General features: G+C 37.1%; 1 non-coding gene across 1 annotated transcript; it reads left to right on the top strand.

The window, feature by feature from the left end:
* The first annotated feature begins 228 nt into the window (after positions 1-228).
* LOC141610349 (small nucleolar RNA R71) lies at positions 229-335 on the top strand. The gene has a single exon (XR_012528252.1). It is a non-coding gene; the product is annotated as a small nucleolar RNA R71 (small nucleolar RNA).
* The last annotated feature ends 16,986 nt before the right edge of the window (positions 336-17,321 follow it).

Consider the following 17,321-nt stretch of genomic DNA (forward strand, 5'->3'; position numbering starts at 1 on the left):
GGCAATTTAAGCTAGCAAAATAGAGTTATTAGAGGATTCTTCTTTACCGTTAGATGGCACAACTCGGGAATTGACATATTGGGCATCATGGACCGCCATAGATTCGATCGTGGCATAGCAAGGTCGGTGTCAATTTGATCAAACCGCCCATTGTTGGCGGAATCAAGAATCCTTTGGGACTCGGCACAACATCCATTATAGAATGTTATTTCTAGAAACCAATCATCTAGCCCATGATGTGGGCATTGTCTTTGAAGCTCTTTGTACCTCTCCCAAGCCTCGTATAAGCTCTCAAGAGCTTGTTGACGGAATCCGGTGATTTGGCTCCTCAAAGTTTGAGTTTTCTCCGGTGGAAAAAACTTTTGATAGAAAGCTAGAGCCAAAGTTTCCCAATTGGTGATTCCCAAGGTGGTGCGGTCAAGGCTATTGATCCATAGCTTGGCTTTGTCCTTCAAAGAGAAAGGGAAAAGTATTTCCCTTATTTGGGCTTGGGTGACGCCCGTTTGACGGATCATGGAGAGGACTTCCTCCAAATTACTTTCTCTCTACGAGGCTAATGAAAGCCGGCTTGATCTCGAATTCCGGCGCGGTGATTTGAGTGGTTGTGATTCCGGCCAGAAGCATGGCCGCGGTGGGCTTTGAGTGATCGGAAAGTTTCACCATCTTTTTGGTAGTAGATGGTGGTGGTGGTGGAGTTGATGAACAAGAAACCTCCTCCTCTTCAAGAACCTCTAGATCGTCTAAGTAAGACTTTCTAGCACTTTAAACTTGTATGGGAGAAGTGGCTTCTTTCACTTCCTTCCAAAACCGTCGTCTTCTCCTAAAGGTTTTCTCGGGCTCGGAATCCGGTGAAAGCAATTCTCCACTACGAGAGGACCTAGGCATAAGACAACAATTTCTAGGAAAATGATAAGTAACGGACTCAAGGAACAAGTGTTCCCCAAGACAAAATAAAACAAGATAAAAATCGACAATTCAAAATGTAATAAAACCGTTTCCCCGGCAACGGCGCCAAAATTTGATAGGCTTATCGCGTACCTATGCAAAGATAATTACCCTAGACAACAATTTAATGTAGCAATAGGGGTCGAATACAAGGAAACGGGAATTACTTCGTGAATTGTTATGGGTGGATTTTTATCAAGGTGGATTACGATTTGGTTTGGTTTGGTTGTTTGATGATTAATAAAAATAATGATGTAAATTATATAATAAAAAAGAGTCTAAGGGGTTCGGGTCACACATGCAAGGATAAACATATGATCATGAGAAACTTGGTACTAACAACATTGTCAATTGCTTAGGCTTAAAGATACCCATCTTACGATATTAGCATCAACCATAGACCGGGTCCTAGAGAAACTCTCGTCCATGACTAGGTCGTCCTACTATACATGCTTAGTCTAATTCAATTTCGTGCCTCTCGACTTATAGAATGAATGAACAAACTTAATCATTTGAATAAGACCTTAAACAACGATTAAACGTGACGATGCAAACATGTGATAGAAGCAATATGAACAATATTATTATTAACTTATTTTATCATGTTTATATATTAAATTTATACATGGCTCCCCTAGCCCTTAGACTAGGAAATTTAGCTACTCATAATAGGATGTAAATTGTAAACTATATTGAGAGAAGTGATAAACATGATAGTATGATCTAAACAAATTAAGTGATATAACATGTAAAGGAAATTATGCTAATGAAACGAGATTGATAATAAACTAAATAGCAATGTAAAATTTAAACTAGAAATAGAAATACCTTAATAGAAATAACTTGTATGGAGGAAACAAATAGAACCAAATGCTTGAAATGTAATAATAACCAAATGTTTAAGAACTACAAGATTAACTAATTTGTAAACTAATACAAAAACTATTAAGAGAAATATAATGCTTAAGGCTATGAAGAACTAAAATAAGACGTCAAAATTGGATGCTCAAAGCCTTGGAATACCTCTCCTATTTATAGGAGAGGAGAGAATAACGTAAAAGCCAAGAGGCATGCAACCCCGATCGAGGCCACCCCACCCCGATCGGGGTTGTGTGTTTCCGGGTATTTTCGCTTAATTCCTCACTTAATTGCTTGAGGAATCCTAAGTGCGTGATTAATGACCCTTAATGCACCCGGGTAAATGCTCCATCTATGATCTTTAGAGCTCCCAAAAAGCATCCTAAGCAAGTTGGAATCTTATGCTTTCCACCTTGACTTGGACTTGGACTTGGACTTTGGGCTTTGACTTTGATTGTTGTCAACATTTGCATTATACATATTAATCCATCAATTTATCCATGCAAAACCCAATCCAATGCTCCATGCTTAGTCCAACACTTGGTCTTGTTTAGCTTAGTGAACTTAGTGTATAAAATGATAGGAAAAAGCCTCTAAATGCTTAGATTCCTACAAAAATATGTTAAGACAAGCAAATACACTAGAACAAAAAATATTAGCTTATGACACTATGATAAGTGCTAAATAACAAATAAAATGGAGCTAATATTAGGAGATAAAAGTATATAAAATATACACTTATCAGCATATCCTAGCTATTGAGCATCATCCGGCTAAGCCGGCCTCGGGTTATAGGCTTTGTTATGGAGATTCGCCTGATTTGGAGTGGGGGCTCAGGGATGCCGAGACAGTTTTAAGAGACCGGTTTAAACCAGCCATGATGCCTTTTTAGACTCATCCGCGCTACATGGTTTGGTATAGGAAGAATTCTCACCCGTACTTCTATCCTTCTACACACTATACTCAGTTTCGCACACTCTCTGTTAGTGAGGAGGCCGAGGTTTGCCGAGCTGTTACACATCATTTCTCACTTATCTACAGACAGCCTTCTGAGCAGGTGAAGTGGCAATATGTACAGAAGTCGGTGAATAAGATTGAGCGGTACTTCATGATAGATGATGGCGGGGATGATAATGATGATGATGCTCCGATGGAGTAGGGTGATTTTTATTTACTTATTTGTCTTGTTATGTATTACAATGGATTATTTTATTTTGTTTCATTTTTATTTATTTTAGTTTTATTTTTAATTAATTTTATCAATTTGTATGGATATTTTATGTTCTTTTATATAATTTTATCACTTTTTATTTTAAGTTCGAAAAATGTCAAAAAAAAAGACGAAATTTAAGACAACATACTTAAACACATAGTTAACGGAATTACATAAATTTAAAAGACAATTTAATTTAAAATATAGTTAACGGAATTACATAAATTTATAAGAAAACTTAATTAAAAACATAGTTAACAAAATTACATAAATTTAAAAGACAGCTGAATTAAAAACATAGTTAACAGACTTTAATTATCTTCTGTTGATGAAGAAGATGATTCCAAGTCTTCTAAATGTTCCTCGACTACAATTTCTTTAGGTTGTCTAGCAACATATTGATCATAGATATCAATGATGTTGTGTTTCTGGTTGCCGAGGTTGAACACTCTATCAACACATAAATCGAAAAGTGTTGCGTAATCGAGCGCGATCAGTATGCGTATAAAAAATTCAGTGACACCACCTTGCAGCCTGCCATATTCTCACCTTTTTGATTTTAATGTTGCTGTAGACACATTATCATCTAAACTGGAGAAGTTACTACATCCTCCCAGTTCTCGGCTTAGATTACACAAATTGTACCAAGACTTAGATTATCTTGAAGCAAGTTCCATACAATGGCACTTGGGATGACTAATTCAATACGATCCATTAATCGTTGGTAATATAAATAAAAAATGATGGAGTCAATATTTATTTTTGGTACACTCTAATTTGTTGAGAATTTGTAGCCATTTGGTATTGTTTGGGATGTTGTGAATGGACACTGAATGAGCTGGGTTGGTGTGAATGGACAGAAAAGAGCAAGGGGTATTTATAATTAGGTTCAGAACAGTAACATGTGTGAATTTGAAACAGTTAAATATTTGAATTTAAACGGTAACTGACGTGGTTCATTTTACCGCACTTTTAACCAACCTCATTTTGCATGCTTTTATGGTCTTTCATAGTCGATTTCCTAGTCAATTGCTTCCTATTTGCTTTCCTAGTGCATTTATATACGTTTTCTAGGAAAGAAGCTAAAAGGGACAGAATTCATGTTTTTGATACACATTTGGGTGCTATTTAAAGACATTAGAGGATAAGCATGAAGAGGAGACAGAAACCAAAAACTCGTATTAAGATTTAAGGCAAGAAGGAACCATGTCCCACGACCTAGGGCCATTCGCCACGGGTTTTGGGGCAGCATTTGAAAGGATTCAAAACCCTTCTTTTTAAACTCTTTAATTATTTATCTAAATTACTCATTGATTTAGATGTTGATCTAGTGCATGCATAACATAATATAAATAGAAAAGTAAGAACAAAGGTCCTTACATTTGTAGAAGTCGGTTTAGGGCACAAGTGATGACTCCTTCCCACACTTGTTCTTGAGCTACAAGTAAATGGATGATCCTCCAAAATCCCAACAGTAGAGATTCTCCTCTTGATGGCACCAAGACAACCCCTTAAATCTAATTATATATTAACAAGATATATTAATTAAAAACCTTAAAATCAATCTTAATATTATTTCTTATTACTACTCTAGTAATCTAAATGAATATTAGATTTTTGAACAATATATTCTAAAACTTATTTTAGAGAGAGGATGAGAGAAGTGAGGAAAAATAAATTGTGTAAGAATGAATTGATGATTAGAACAATTCTAATTCTTGTAGTGGGGAGGAAAAACCGGTGGGTGGGGGTGGTCTAAGGACCCAATGCATGCCCTTCAACTTTTTAGAGTTGTTCTTACCAAAAGAACTAGGGTGTAGTCTATGATTGGATGGTAATCATTATGCTTTTAACAATTAAAAACAATTAACCATATTAATCCTAAACCCCTCTAAAAACGGTGCCTCTATATAATATGGAGTCCATTTTATTTTTGTTAATTGTCAATTTGTCATATAATGTGTGACATATAACATGTAACATGTTATTAATAATATTAATGCATATTTAACAATTAAATATCATTACATACATTAATTCAATTATATATAACAATTGACTAGTAATTCATAATCACAAGTATATAAAATGGTTCATGTTAATATAATCTACAACACATTTTAATTATAATGAACCGTTCATTCTTAATTTAATTGTTTCATAAAGCAAAATTTTAGTAATATAACATTTTAATTACTAAAACGAATCTCATTTAATCGAATTACAATAAGATATATATTCTCACTCACATATATAAATTGTTCAATTTTAAGGAATTAATTAATCTGTATCAATATACAATTAATTAATTTATCTATTAAGGGAATCGTCCTTTAGGTGTGACCTTAAGGGATCAACTGATCACCACTGTCAAACGAAAGTAATGTAAAACTCTAGTCAGCCAATCATTACCGATTAATGTTGATCAGTTGACGTATAAAAATGAATCATCCTTTTATGTATTCTCATCACGAGTTTTAATAATGTGATCACACTATTGTTGAGGACACATACTCCAACAATCTCCCACTTGTCCGAGACAAGTGTGCGTCACCAATTCTCTTGTCCTATTACAATCTCCCACTCAATGCAAGGTGTCTTGCAGGTCATTCTTCCAAGTGATCATATCAAGAGTGGTTTCCTCGATCTGGAGAGTAACTGTCTGACCGTAATTATCTACCGTAGATAACTTCCGAGCGTGGCCACACATTTTTAGTTTACTACTCCTCGAGTGGCCCTGAGATTTTTAAATAACCCTGACAAGGTGGTGGACAATTCCTATCGCACTATTCCATTTGTCTAGCCACAGCTCATCATGACCCAAAAGATGCCCATTTGACCTCATTTACGAAAGTCGTAGAGCATAATTTAAAGTCACTTTGAAATTGTGCCAACTTGGGCGAACAGTCTCTAGTCAAAGAATTGACTCAAAAGAATACTAGAGTATCTCTCGCCACGACCAGGCTATACGAATTATCAGAACTCTATAAGCGGTCACTGCCCGACAGAGTGTCTCTTACAGTCTGCCTATGTGATCGACTAGTCATCTCTTATGACTTTATGGCACTTGAACTTGCCATCAATCGACTCACACTCTAGTCACATAGAAACTTCACCTCATATGAGTAACTAGGGGCAATTACTATGTTAATCCAATTCACTTTAATAGGGTTCAATATTGTCTTAACAACCTATTTGGATATAACAAAGCAATAGATGAGTTTAAGAAACTCAAACAATAAATGCGATTATCACATATGAATAGTCAATACCATATTACTACTTCATATTTTATAATCTAAAGTGTACATTTTACACTTGTCAAAGTGCAATAAAAGCTTGGTTAGTGGATATACCATGTATCCATTCAGTGCAACTTTATGAATTACTTTTCCTTCTATTCAATGTCATTTCTAATGTCATGAACTCTTCTAAGTACATGTTTAGACTTCTTCATAGACTTGGGCTCTTTAACTTGAAAGATGCTCCTACTGTCATCATATGACTTGTGATAAAATACTTGGTGGAAGGATCTACCGATTGTCCCTTTATGAATCACTTTATCACAATGTACTCAGACTCCATTTGTAGAACATGCAATGGTTAATTCTAAAACATTTTTCTAGTCACTTACTCCTGAGTCAATAAAATTAGCCTAGAATTTCGATAAATCCTTATAGGTTTGGAAACTAGAGTTTGTGTAACCCTTTAACACACAACTTAGTATGTCGTCCAAACACAAGAACGGATCCTCAGTCCTTTTCAGGAATTATAATAGATGTTCTTGAAGGCTTTCAAATGACCTTTATATGAAATAACTTGTCATGGACTCATTATGCTCCAAGCATATGATTCATCATGGCATGTGCATATATTGGCACACATGATCGTTCTAATGGCGGAAACATTAGCAATCGATTTCATGTGATCAACAACTCATGGGGTTCAATGAATAACTATGACTCCATCATAGTAATTCCACTTTCATCTAAATGAATAACCTCCTCAATCTATGTTGATATTTAAACAGATAAAGAATCTTATCAACATAAGATACTTATCTAATTGTCAATCTAAAATTCCCTATTTCATAATAGATTTAGAATTTTAGAATGCATCATGTCAACTTTCATCGAGAATTGAAAACCATAACACTTCTTCCAAAGATGGCCGTGTCGGCATGTCATTCTCAATGAGTAATAGGACATTAATATGAAAGACAATTTCTCCCACTGAACTTCATGTCTAAACATGGCAATTTTGACTCCCACTTAAATCCATGTATACTCATGGCTTCTCGACAACTCGAGTGAAACCATTTTCTTATCATATAATTGAAATGATCATTGCAATTTTAAGTGTTAATTAAAACCTCATGCTTATCTCATAGACACACACTCTTTTCTAAATACCTATTTAGAAATTGGTTTTAACTTTTAACCTTGATTATACACACTATAAGGTGTTACAATAATGATATGGATCTTAGCATAGTTACCCTTTTAACTTAGCTTTGTAGACAACTTAATGTCTATCTATGCAACTCTTATGCACAGATTTCACTTTGGTTCATTAGGCTCTTACGTAAAATTGAATTGAAATTACTTGATACAACCACTTCATAATCATTATTGAAGAACACTTTCTTTTGGTCTCCTCACTAGTCTTGAGTTTAACCTAAGAAGCTTCCTTTTGGTCTCCTCACTAGTCTCGAGTGTGACTTAAGAAACTTAAGAAGCTTTCTTTTGGTCTCCTCACTAGTCTTGAGTTTGTTGCTAATTTTCTCCCACTCTATCTTTTGAAAAATACACCTATTTTTCTCGAAAGATAGCTTATATAAACAAAAAACAATTTGATACTTAAACTTGTGAATGAAAAAAATATCGCACATTATGACCTTAATAGATGACTCTCTTGTAATGACATTGTAATCTAGTAGTAAGATAGACTAACCTTTATAAGATACAGGATTGGATTCATATCCATGTCTTATAAAATTTTAGGGTCTTAAGACCTCCCATAGCTCGTATGGAGTCTTATAAGTGGTTACAAGTCTTTATTATAAGTGGTGTTTTCAATTGGTTTATTAAATTCCCTACCTTGAGTTCAAATAACTCCATTTGAGTTTACAATCGTTCTTTCTTATGTCAAATAAGATGTGATATTTAGTCATAAAAGCATAAGAGGGAATCAAATTCATGGCTTATGAACTCATTACAATGATCCAATCGTTAAAATTCTTTTATGATTAATTTAAGTCAAATTAACTTATGTTTTTGATGTAAAAAATGTATAATGACAAGTTTTTAGAACAAAGAAAATTCCATAAACCGAATGACTTGGGTTGAAAGCCAAGTCATTAAAATTCATACAACCATTGTTTGCAAAATGGAAATAAAACAAACTTCCATGTCCAACACGGAAATCAAAATGAGTTCTAAAACAACAAGTCAAAATACAATAATGCAAAGAAGACAATACAAAATAAAAGCCAAGCTTCCATAGGTCTTCTACTATGGGCGGCTACCCCAGAATCCCTTTGTTGAAGATCTTCCTCAAGCTTGCTTCTCCTTGCCTTTGTGACGTGACTCATATTTGCGCACATTTAGTTGCCTACATGAACCTATTTTGCATATTATTATAGCGTCTCATAGCTATTTTACCCGTCAAATGCTTCCTATTTTGCTTTCCTATTGCTTTGTGTTTGATTTGTAGGAAAGGTGATAATTAGGCGGAAAATTCCCGTCTCTAGAGCCTATTCGGAAGGACATTGACGATTTTGGTTGAACGGGTATTGAAGGAAGGGCAAGAACTAAAGATCAACATTGCAAGAATAAAAAGTTTGCGAAGGGAAGGATTCTGAAGAGGAAACCGAGTGTCCAAAAAGCTAAGACGCTCGTCCAAGGAGCCCTGCATCCGAGCGTCCCAACTTCTCAGCCGCTCGTCCCTCCATGCAACAATCCAAGCGTCCTACCTCTTGGACGAGCGGATCGTGGCGTCCTCAGCAAAGATGCCCATCTCTCCGAAATACTTGTGATTCCCTGCTTAGAACTAAAAATTGTTAATTACTAGTTTATCCTTAGTTAACCTAAGGAGGCACTACTATAAATACCCCATTTTGATGATAATCAAAGGGGACTTCCACATTAGAAAATCCTCTTAGAATAGATTAGGAGTAGATTAGATTAGACTATCCTTTAATCTTTCCACAAATCACATATTAATCTCTCCTTAATTATTGTTCAAGATTATTACTTTTGGGTAATTGAAGATTATTGGGTTATCATTGGAGGATTGACAACCCTTCATCAATCAATCAAGTTCTCTTCTTTTATTCTTTGCTTTATTATTTGGATCATCTTAAGTTTGGTATAATTCCTCTACTCTTTACTCTTTATTGTTTATTTCCTCATTCTCTTATCATGTTTACCCTTGTTGTGTTGATTGACACCATTAATGACATGTTTACCATGATAATAAGTGAGTAGTCTCTTAACTAGGATTAGTGGATAATTAGGGGAAACCAACATGGGATTAATCATGCTTAAGCTAATATGTTTTCATAATTAAATTGCTTGCTTGTTGTGATGTCAACCTATGCACATGTTATGTTTGAGGAAATGCTAAGCCTATGAATCCTTGCATTTTTACCCATCTCTTATCTACTCAACAAGACTTGTAAGATATAAACCAACTCGAGCCTTGTTAGACCATGCATAGAAGTTGAATAGGAGGAAACTAAGTCGACTTGTAGGGGTTGTACAATCTAATCGATTCGGCTCTGGGACCCAACTCTTCCTATGAACCGTAAGACATAAACCAACTCGGTTCCTCTACAATATTAATTGCTTGCAACTTTGTAAACATGTTTGTACGATCAACACCATGAATCCCCTATAACCCCATGACATCCTAGTGCTTTTATTCATTTGTTTACATTTCTTAGTTCATTGTTTGCTTTACTTTGTTACTTGCATTACTCTAGAACACAACTACAAACCCAAACAAATTGTGACACTAGCATAAATTGAGATAGATAGACTTAGAACCCAAAGCACAACGTCCCATAGATCGACCTCGACTTACTACTAACTAGTTGTTTGTTGAGAATTATAAATGTGTTTGATTGGGAGACCCGACGACATCATCCATCAAAATGGCGCCGTTGCCAGGGATGTTGCTATGTGATTAAGTTCTTACTTGTTTGTCTATTTTGATTTTGCTTTCACCTTGAGGAACTTGTTCCTCAAGGATTGTTCTTACCATTTTTGTGTAGTTTTCATACTTGTAGTTGTTTCCTTGTCTTAGCCATGATGGCTCAAGACTTGACGTATGGAGTATGTAGTGGATATCTTGAGTATGACTATGGGTATGGGGAGTTTGAGGAGCAAGTCAACACAAACCTACCTTACTATTCATACAATAAAAATCCTAACTACTACCCCAAATTTTCCCACCAAAATCACAACATCCAATGTCCACAACAACCACCCACTCCATACCCACTTCATAATGACTTTCAATTGCCACAATACAACCACTTTCACACATGCCCACAACAAGAAGATGAACCCATTCAAAATGTGATTCTCCAAATGATGGGAGATCAACAAAACTTCTTCAAACAAATGCTAGAGGAGAGCCAAAAGAGGGAAAATGTTCTTCAAGGCATTGTTACCCAAGGTGAGGAATTGGAGATTCAAATTGCCCAAATGAAAGAATCCCAAGCAATCACTCCCCTCCGCTCTTTGGACATTGATCATGAATGTGAATTTGAAGTAGTAACCTTTGACATGGAAAATGAGAAGAGGGAAGAGCCAATCTCCTTGAGCTCTTGTGAGTATGAAAGTGTGGTATTTGATGAAGAAGACATGGGGTTGAGTAAGCCAAATACTCTTAGCCTTTGTGAGTATGAGGGTGTGTCTTTTGATGTGAACATTGGGATGTTGGCGAAAGAGTAGAATGAAGCCCCCACTTATGATTCATATAAAGATAGTGATGATGACAAAACCATAAAAGAAGCCTACGAAGAATACGTGTCTTACAAGGACTTTTGGAATAGGGGAGAGGAATGGACTTTTGATATCACCTTGCTTGACGAACCTATCCTTGAGAAGTTTGAGATATCTTATCATGAAGATGAATGTCCTTTCCCTATTTCACATGAAGACTACTTGGCACCTACCATGAAGCCAATGATTGTTGGAGATGATATGGTGGACCTTCTTCAAAAGGTCAAAGCATCATACAAAGGGTACTTCGTGGAAAAGCTCAAAAAGAAACCTACACGTGAAGCTACTTGTGGAAATTTGGCACCCACAATGTCAACTTCTAAGGAACTTGGTCATCAATGTCTCGAGAATTCTCCTTCTACTCTTGAAGGATTGATAAATTCGAATGCTATCATCGTCACCAAAGTTGAAAAAGAAGGTATTGAGTGGAAGTCTCCGGACAACCATGAACCATACTTCTTACCTTATAATGACAAGAATCATGGGCTAATTGGTTTGAAGCATCGTGAATATTCAGGTGCCAAGAAGAGGAAGAAAACAAGAATGAATGACAAATTCCCTTGGCCAAGCTTCGTCTTGAAGTTAAGCAAACCATACTTATGCTTATTTGGAGCTTGTTCACAAGCTTTCGATCTCCTTCTAAGAGCCTTGAGCTCTATGGACAAGAATCTCTACAAATTGAACTAGTTTGGTGGAGTGCTATCTCAAACCACCATTTGTAAGATATTTCTAGGACCTTTACCTTGTATAATATTGTACATTTTCGCATTTTTATTTACAATTTCTTACATGAGAGTAGTGAGAGAGAGTTTTCTTACATTCTTATTGAGCAAAATTTCAGAGAAAGATAAGGAGGAATATCAAAAAGGTGCAAGGGTACGATCTTGCAAAAGAAAAGAAAGAAAAGTCTGAAGAGCAGCGGAAGACGCTCGTCCCGAGGCCTGGACGCTCGTCCTCAGCCTCCCTCCAGGTGGTGTTCAGTTCTGACACGAAATCCAAGCGGATTGTAGCCCAAGACGTTCATCCTGAGAAAGACGCCCGTATTCCAAGTTGGACGCTTGTCCTGCTTGATACCTGAAGAAAATTTAGGGACTGAACTAGAATCCGAGCGGATTCAAAAGAGGACGCTCGTCCCATTTTAGCCGCTCGTCCCAAAGCACGGACGCTCGTCTTTTGTTCCTCCTAGAAGAAGCAGGATCCTGTAACGAAATTCGAGCGGATTTTTCATTCGACGCTCGGACCACCTGAAGAAGACGCTCGTCCCGTACATGAAGATGCTCGGATTCCTGCGTTTTCCTCGGATTATCCGCCCAGGCCCGACCCTTAGCCGCTCGTCCCACCCCTCTTTTCTATAAAAATACCCCCACCATCCCTTATTTCCTCATCTTATCTAAACAAAATCCACTCATCTTCATCCCCAAAACACTCCCTTCTCAACAAAAACCAACAAAACCCTAACTTTCCCAAATCGAAAATGATGAACCTCAAGGGAAAAAGCCAAGAAGCTTGTTGAAGCCGATACCAAGAAACGCAAGGGCTCATCTTCTTCATCCCCTCAACAAATGATGGTACCAAGAAACTTTCATCCCGTGATAAGAGGAGGTGTGCAGCAACTTGAGTACTTTCCGGAGGTACTCTTCACATCCGATGCCCACCGTACCAAGTTCGTCAAGTTGCTAGGTAAGCATTACGAAATGACTCATTTTATTGATACTAGGGTGTTAGAAACCCTAGGGATAAGGTACCAAACTGAAATGTTCTTTGACGGTCTAGGGATAGGGAAATTATTCCATGCCCATGAAGAGACGTACCTTAGCCTCACCTTGGAATTTTTGAGTAGCCATCGTATTGTTTTGAACACGAGGGTGAATGTTGGTATGGAGTTTCGGTTGTGCAACATTGACCATAGCCTATCACTTGACCAATTTGCTCAAATTTTTGGTCTTATTGTACCAACAAACAACATCAACAAACCCTCCAATTTTGATGTGGACCTAGTATGGAAGGCTAATTCCGGGAGGGATTTCATTCACCAAAAACAATGCTACACCTTTGCTATTCAACACCCGGTGATTCGGATCACCGAACGTTTCGTAGCCGACACAATTAATGGGAGATATGAGCAAGATAGGTGCACTCTCCTCGATTTGACATTCCTTGAATCCTATCTAAATGTCCGGGGGACAAGGAGGTACAACTTCAATACCCCCCTTGAGATTCTTACGAGATTCTATGATTTTTCTTAAGGGAACACCCAACTTAAGACCTTCGTGATGGGAGGTCTAATTACTATCTTGGCAAACTACCTTTGTCCCGGGTTCAACACCCATGGGACTTATACACCTCTTGAGGGTAGTACTTTGATTGATGAGGCCGCCGTCTTCAACCACCACCGGTGGTGTGCCTACACTCAAAATGGGAGTGTAGAATGGTTCACAAAAGGGTGCACCTCTATTGTTCTTTCGGGGTGGAATATACCCGGTACCGACCCAAGGTTGAGCCCATATTCGCCTAGGCCGAGCTACCTTCTCGACATCCAAATCCTCGCCAACCCCCCTCAAAGAGATGAAGTACCCCGCCAACCTCCACAACCTCATGGGATACCGGCAAGGCCCATTCCCCCACCATCCTATGTGCCTATCCCACCGTACCCTACTCCTCATACGTCATTCACACCACAAGTGCCCAATGCTCCAAATGTGATTGATTTGATGGCTCTTATGAATAGAGTTGATCTTGGGGTGCATGAAGGGAGGGTCGATAACTACATGGCCCTTTATCCTCAGTACTATCAAATGGCATAATAAGGGTACATCGACCCTCATGGCCCTCGACCATCTTGGGCTCAACCACATCTTTTGTTCCCTAATCAAGGGAACCAAGCCGGGAACTTTCATGGTCAAGGTGAAGGATACTCTGGTCAAGGAGGAGGGTATGACCAAGAAGGAAGCTCTAGTAGGTATGGCTACCACCGAGATGATGATGACGAGTGAGAGATACCTACCTCACCACCTCCATTTGTATGATACTCTTCTCTCCCTCTCTCTTTTGTATAGTGCATTGCATTTAGTTTAGCCTTCACGTGCACTTGTATTATATTTCATATTGCATTTTCATAAAGTATAGTTTGCATTGTGATATACCCCATGTAGATAGTTGCATATAGACTAGAATTCATGCATAGTCACTAATGACCAATCCTATTCTTTTCTACACTAGAGATAGTGTTTAAATCGGTTTGGGGAGGTTTGATCATAGGTGACCATAGTTTACTAGAAATCATGCATCATCTAGTATAGTTTATATTGCATTCATTTGTCATATATGTTATATAGAGTTGCATTTAGTTAGAGCATGCATTCATTCATATCATATCACTGCATTCACACTTCAATTTCCATAAAAATTTTAAAAAATCCAAAAACATGTACTTTCTTTTTCATTCCTACTCCTACATGTACATTGAGGACAATGTCCAAAATAAAGTGAGGGATGAGAATTTATATTCCAAAAACACATAAAAATTGAAAATTTTTGAAAAACACAAAAATATGTCTTTTAATTTCATAAAAACAAAACCCATAAAAATTTTGAAAAACTGAAAAAATCAAAAACATGTTCATTTCCTTTTTAGTGTAGTCTTGTATATATTGTTTTGCATATATTGTGTTTGTTCATCCTTGTTCACATTGATTGACTACGCCACATCCGAGACATGAGGATATTGAAGACCGCATGGTATGATCTTTCCAATCTCCTTTTTCCTCTTTATGTTAATGACTATGTGGCCTTATTTTTATTGATGCGGTATAAATAATGTGAATTTAGGATTGCATTTAGATTATATGGCATACTAGTTGGTAGAAGCATATGCATTAGGTTGTATAAATGTTAGTTGCATCATGCCATGTAGTTTGCATGTTAGAAAAATTTTGTGAAACCGTCTATTTGGGAAGCTTGACAAGTGTATATAGGCCCTAGTAGATGTTTTTTCTTCTTAATACTTTGCTTGTTAGAATACTTGTAAAACACCCTAGGATGTGTCATGCTAGTATCCTTTGACCCATGGATTAAGGCCTAGTCAAGAATACCTTGTGGTGTGATAACTCCTTGGCTACCGTTTATTCCAAGGTGACCCTTGAAACCATGCAACCATCATTCATCTATCTTCTACCACATTTTTGTCATCAAAGGGAATGGGCACAAAAAGAAATTGTTCAAAAATTTGAGTTCAAAAAAAGGAAAGAAAAGAAAAATTTTGCAAATTCATCAAAAGAAAAGAGGAGTAACAAAAATGAAAACTCCTATGCTTCAAATATAAGGCACCCTCGTTACAAATTGGGGTGACTTTGAAAATATTCAAAAGAAAATGCAAAAAGTTTAAAAATTGTCAAGTATTGAAATGCCAAAAATCAAAAGAAATGGCAAAAAGAAAGTGTTCTCAAATGTTATATGCCACAAGAAATTGGAGGGGAAAAACAAGCAACAAAAGCAAACTCCCAAATAAAACTCAAATTCTATTGATCCCTTTATCCATCGTATCCACTTTTGTGCATGGTAGAGAGGGGACGACCCTTCTTCTTGTCTAGGCAAGAGGGGGAATTCCGCAATCCTCCAGTGTTTCTAACGCCATAGGGAGTCTATTCTTGACAAAATCATTTAACTATTGAGGACAAAGATACCCTAGCTTGACACAACTTGGAGGTGATTTATTGGTATCCTTCTAGGCTTAGTAGTTTGAAGAAATTGCATCTATGAAGGAGCGTGTATCCTTGAATTGCTTCCCTTGTAGATAATTTCTGTCACTTAGATGAGGAAAGTGGCTATTATTTTGTAGATGCATCCATTACTTGTTTTGTTTTCTTTAATGCTTGGATGTATTGCCATTTTGGCAAGCCCCACCTTGCCTTGCAAGAAGGCATCCTACCTCATGGTTGTCTTGTTGTGAGTTGAAGGGGCGAAGTGAGACCCGCTAACTGTCTCACATCGGCTATGTTATTAGGATGGCATAAATAAAGGGCTAGTTTTTGTCACCTCTTTACTCGGTACGAGTAAAGGTTCGGTTTGGGGATATTTGATGTGACTCATATTTGCGCACATTTAGTCCCCTACTTGAACCTATTTTGCATATTATTATAGCGTCTCATAGCTATTTTACCCGTCAAATGCTTCCTATTTTGCTTTCCTATTGCTTTGTGTTTGATTTGTAGGAAAGGAGATAATTAGGCGGAAAATTATCGTCTCTTGAGCCTATTCGGAAGGACATTGACGATCTTGGGTGAACGGGTATTGAAAGACGAAGGGCAAGAACTAAAGATCAACATTGCAAGAATAAGAAATTTGCGAAGGGAAGGATTCTGAAGAGGAATCCGAGCGTCCAAGAAGGTAAGACGCTCGTCCAAGGAGCCCTGCATCCGAGCGTCCCAAATTCTCAGCCGCTCGTCCCTCCATGAAACAATCCGAGCGTCCTACCTCTTGGACGAGCGGATCGTGGCGTCCTCAGCAAAGATGCCCATCTCTCCGAAATACTTGCGATTCCCTGCTTAGAACTTAGAATTGTTAATTACTAGTTTATCCTTAGTTAACCTAAGGAGGCACTACTATAAATACCCCATTTTGATGATAATCAAAGGGGGCTTCCACATTAGAAAATCCTCTTAGAATAGATTAGGAGTAGATTAGATTAGACTACCCTTTAATCTTTCCACAAATCACATATTAATCTCTCCTTAATTATTGTTCAAGATTATTACTTTTGGGTAATTGAAGATTATTTGGTTATCATTGGAGGATTGACAACCCTTCATCAATCAATCAAGTTCTCTTCTTTTATTCTTTGCTTTATTATTTGGATCATCTTAAGTTTGGTATAATTCCTCTACTCTTTACTCTTTATTGTTTATTTCCTCATTCTCTTATCATGTTTACACTTGTTGTGATGATTGACACCATTAATGACATGTTTACCATGATAATAAGTAAGTAGTCTCTTAACTAGGATTAGTGGATGATTAGGGGAAACCAACATGGGATTAATCATTCTTGATCTTATATGTTTTCATAATTAAATTGCTTGCTTGTTGTGATGTCAACCTATGCACATGTTATGTTTGATAAAATGCTAAGCCTATGAATCCTTGCATTTTTACCCATCTCTTATCTACTCAACAAGACTTGTAAGATATAAACCAACTCGAGCCTTGTTAGACCATGCATAGAAGTTGAATAGGAGGAAATTAAGTCGACTTGTAGGGGTTGTACAATCTAATCCATTCGGCTCTGGGACCCAACTT

The sequence above is a fragment of the Silene latifolia genome, chromosome 10, assembly GCF_048544455.1.
Source record: "Silene latifolia isolate original U9 population chromosome 10, ASM4854445v1, whole genome shotgun sequence".
Classification (NCBI taxonomy): domain Eukaryota; kingdom Viridiplantae; phylum Streptophyta; class Magnoliopsida; order Caryophyllales; family Caryophyllaceae; genus Silene; species Silene latifolia.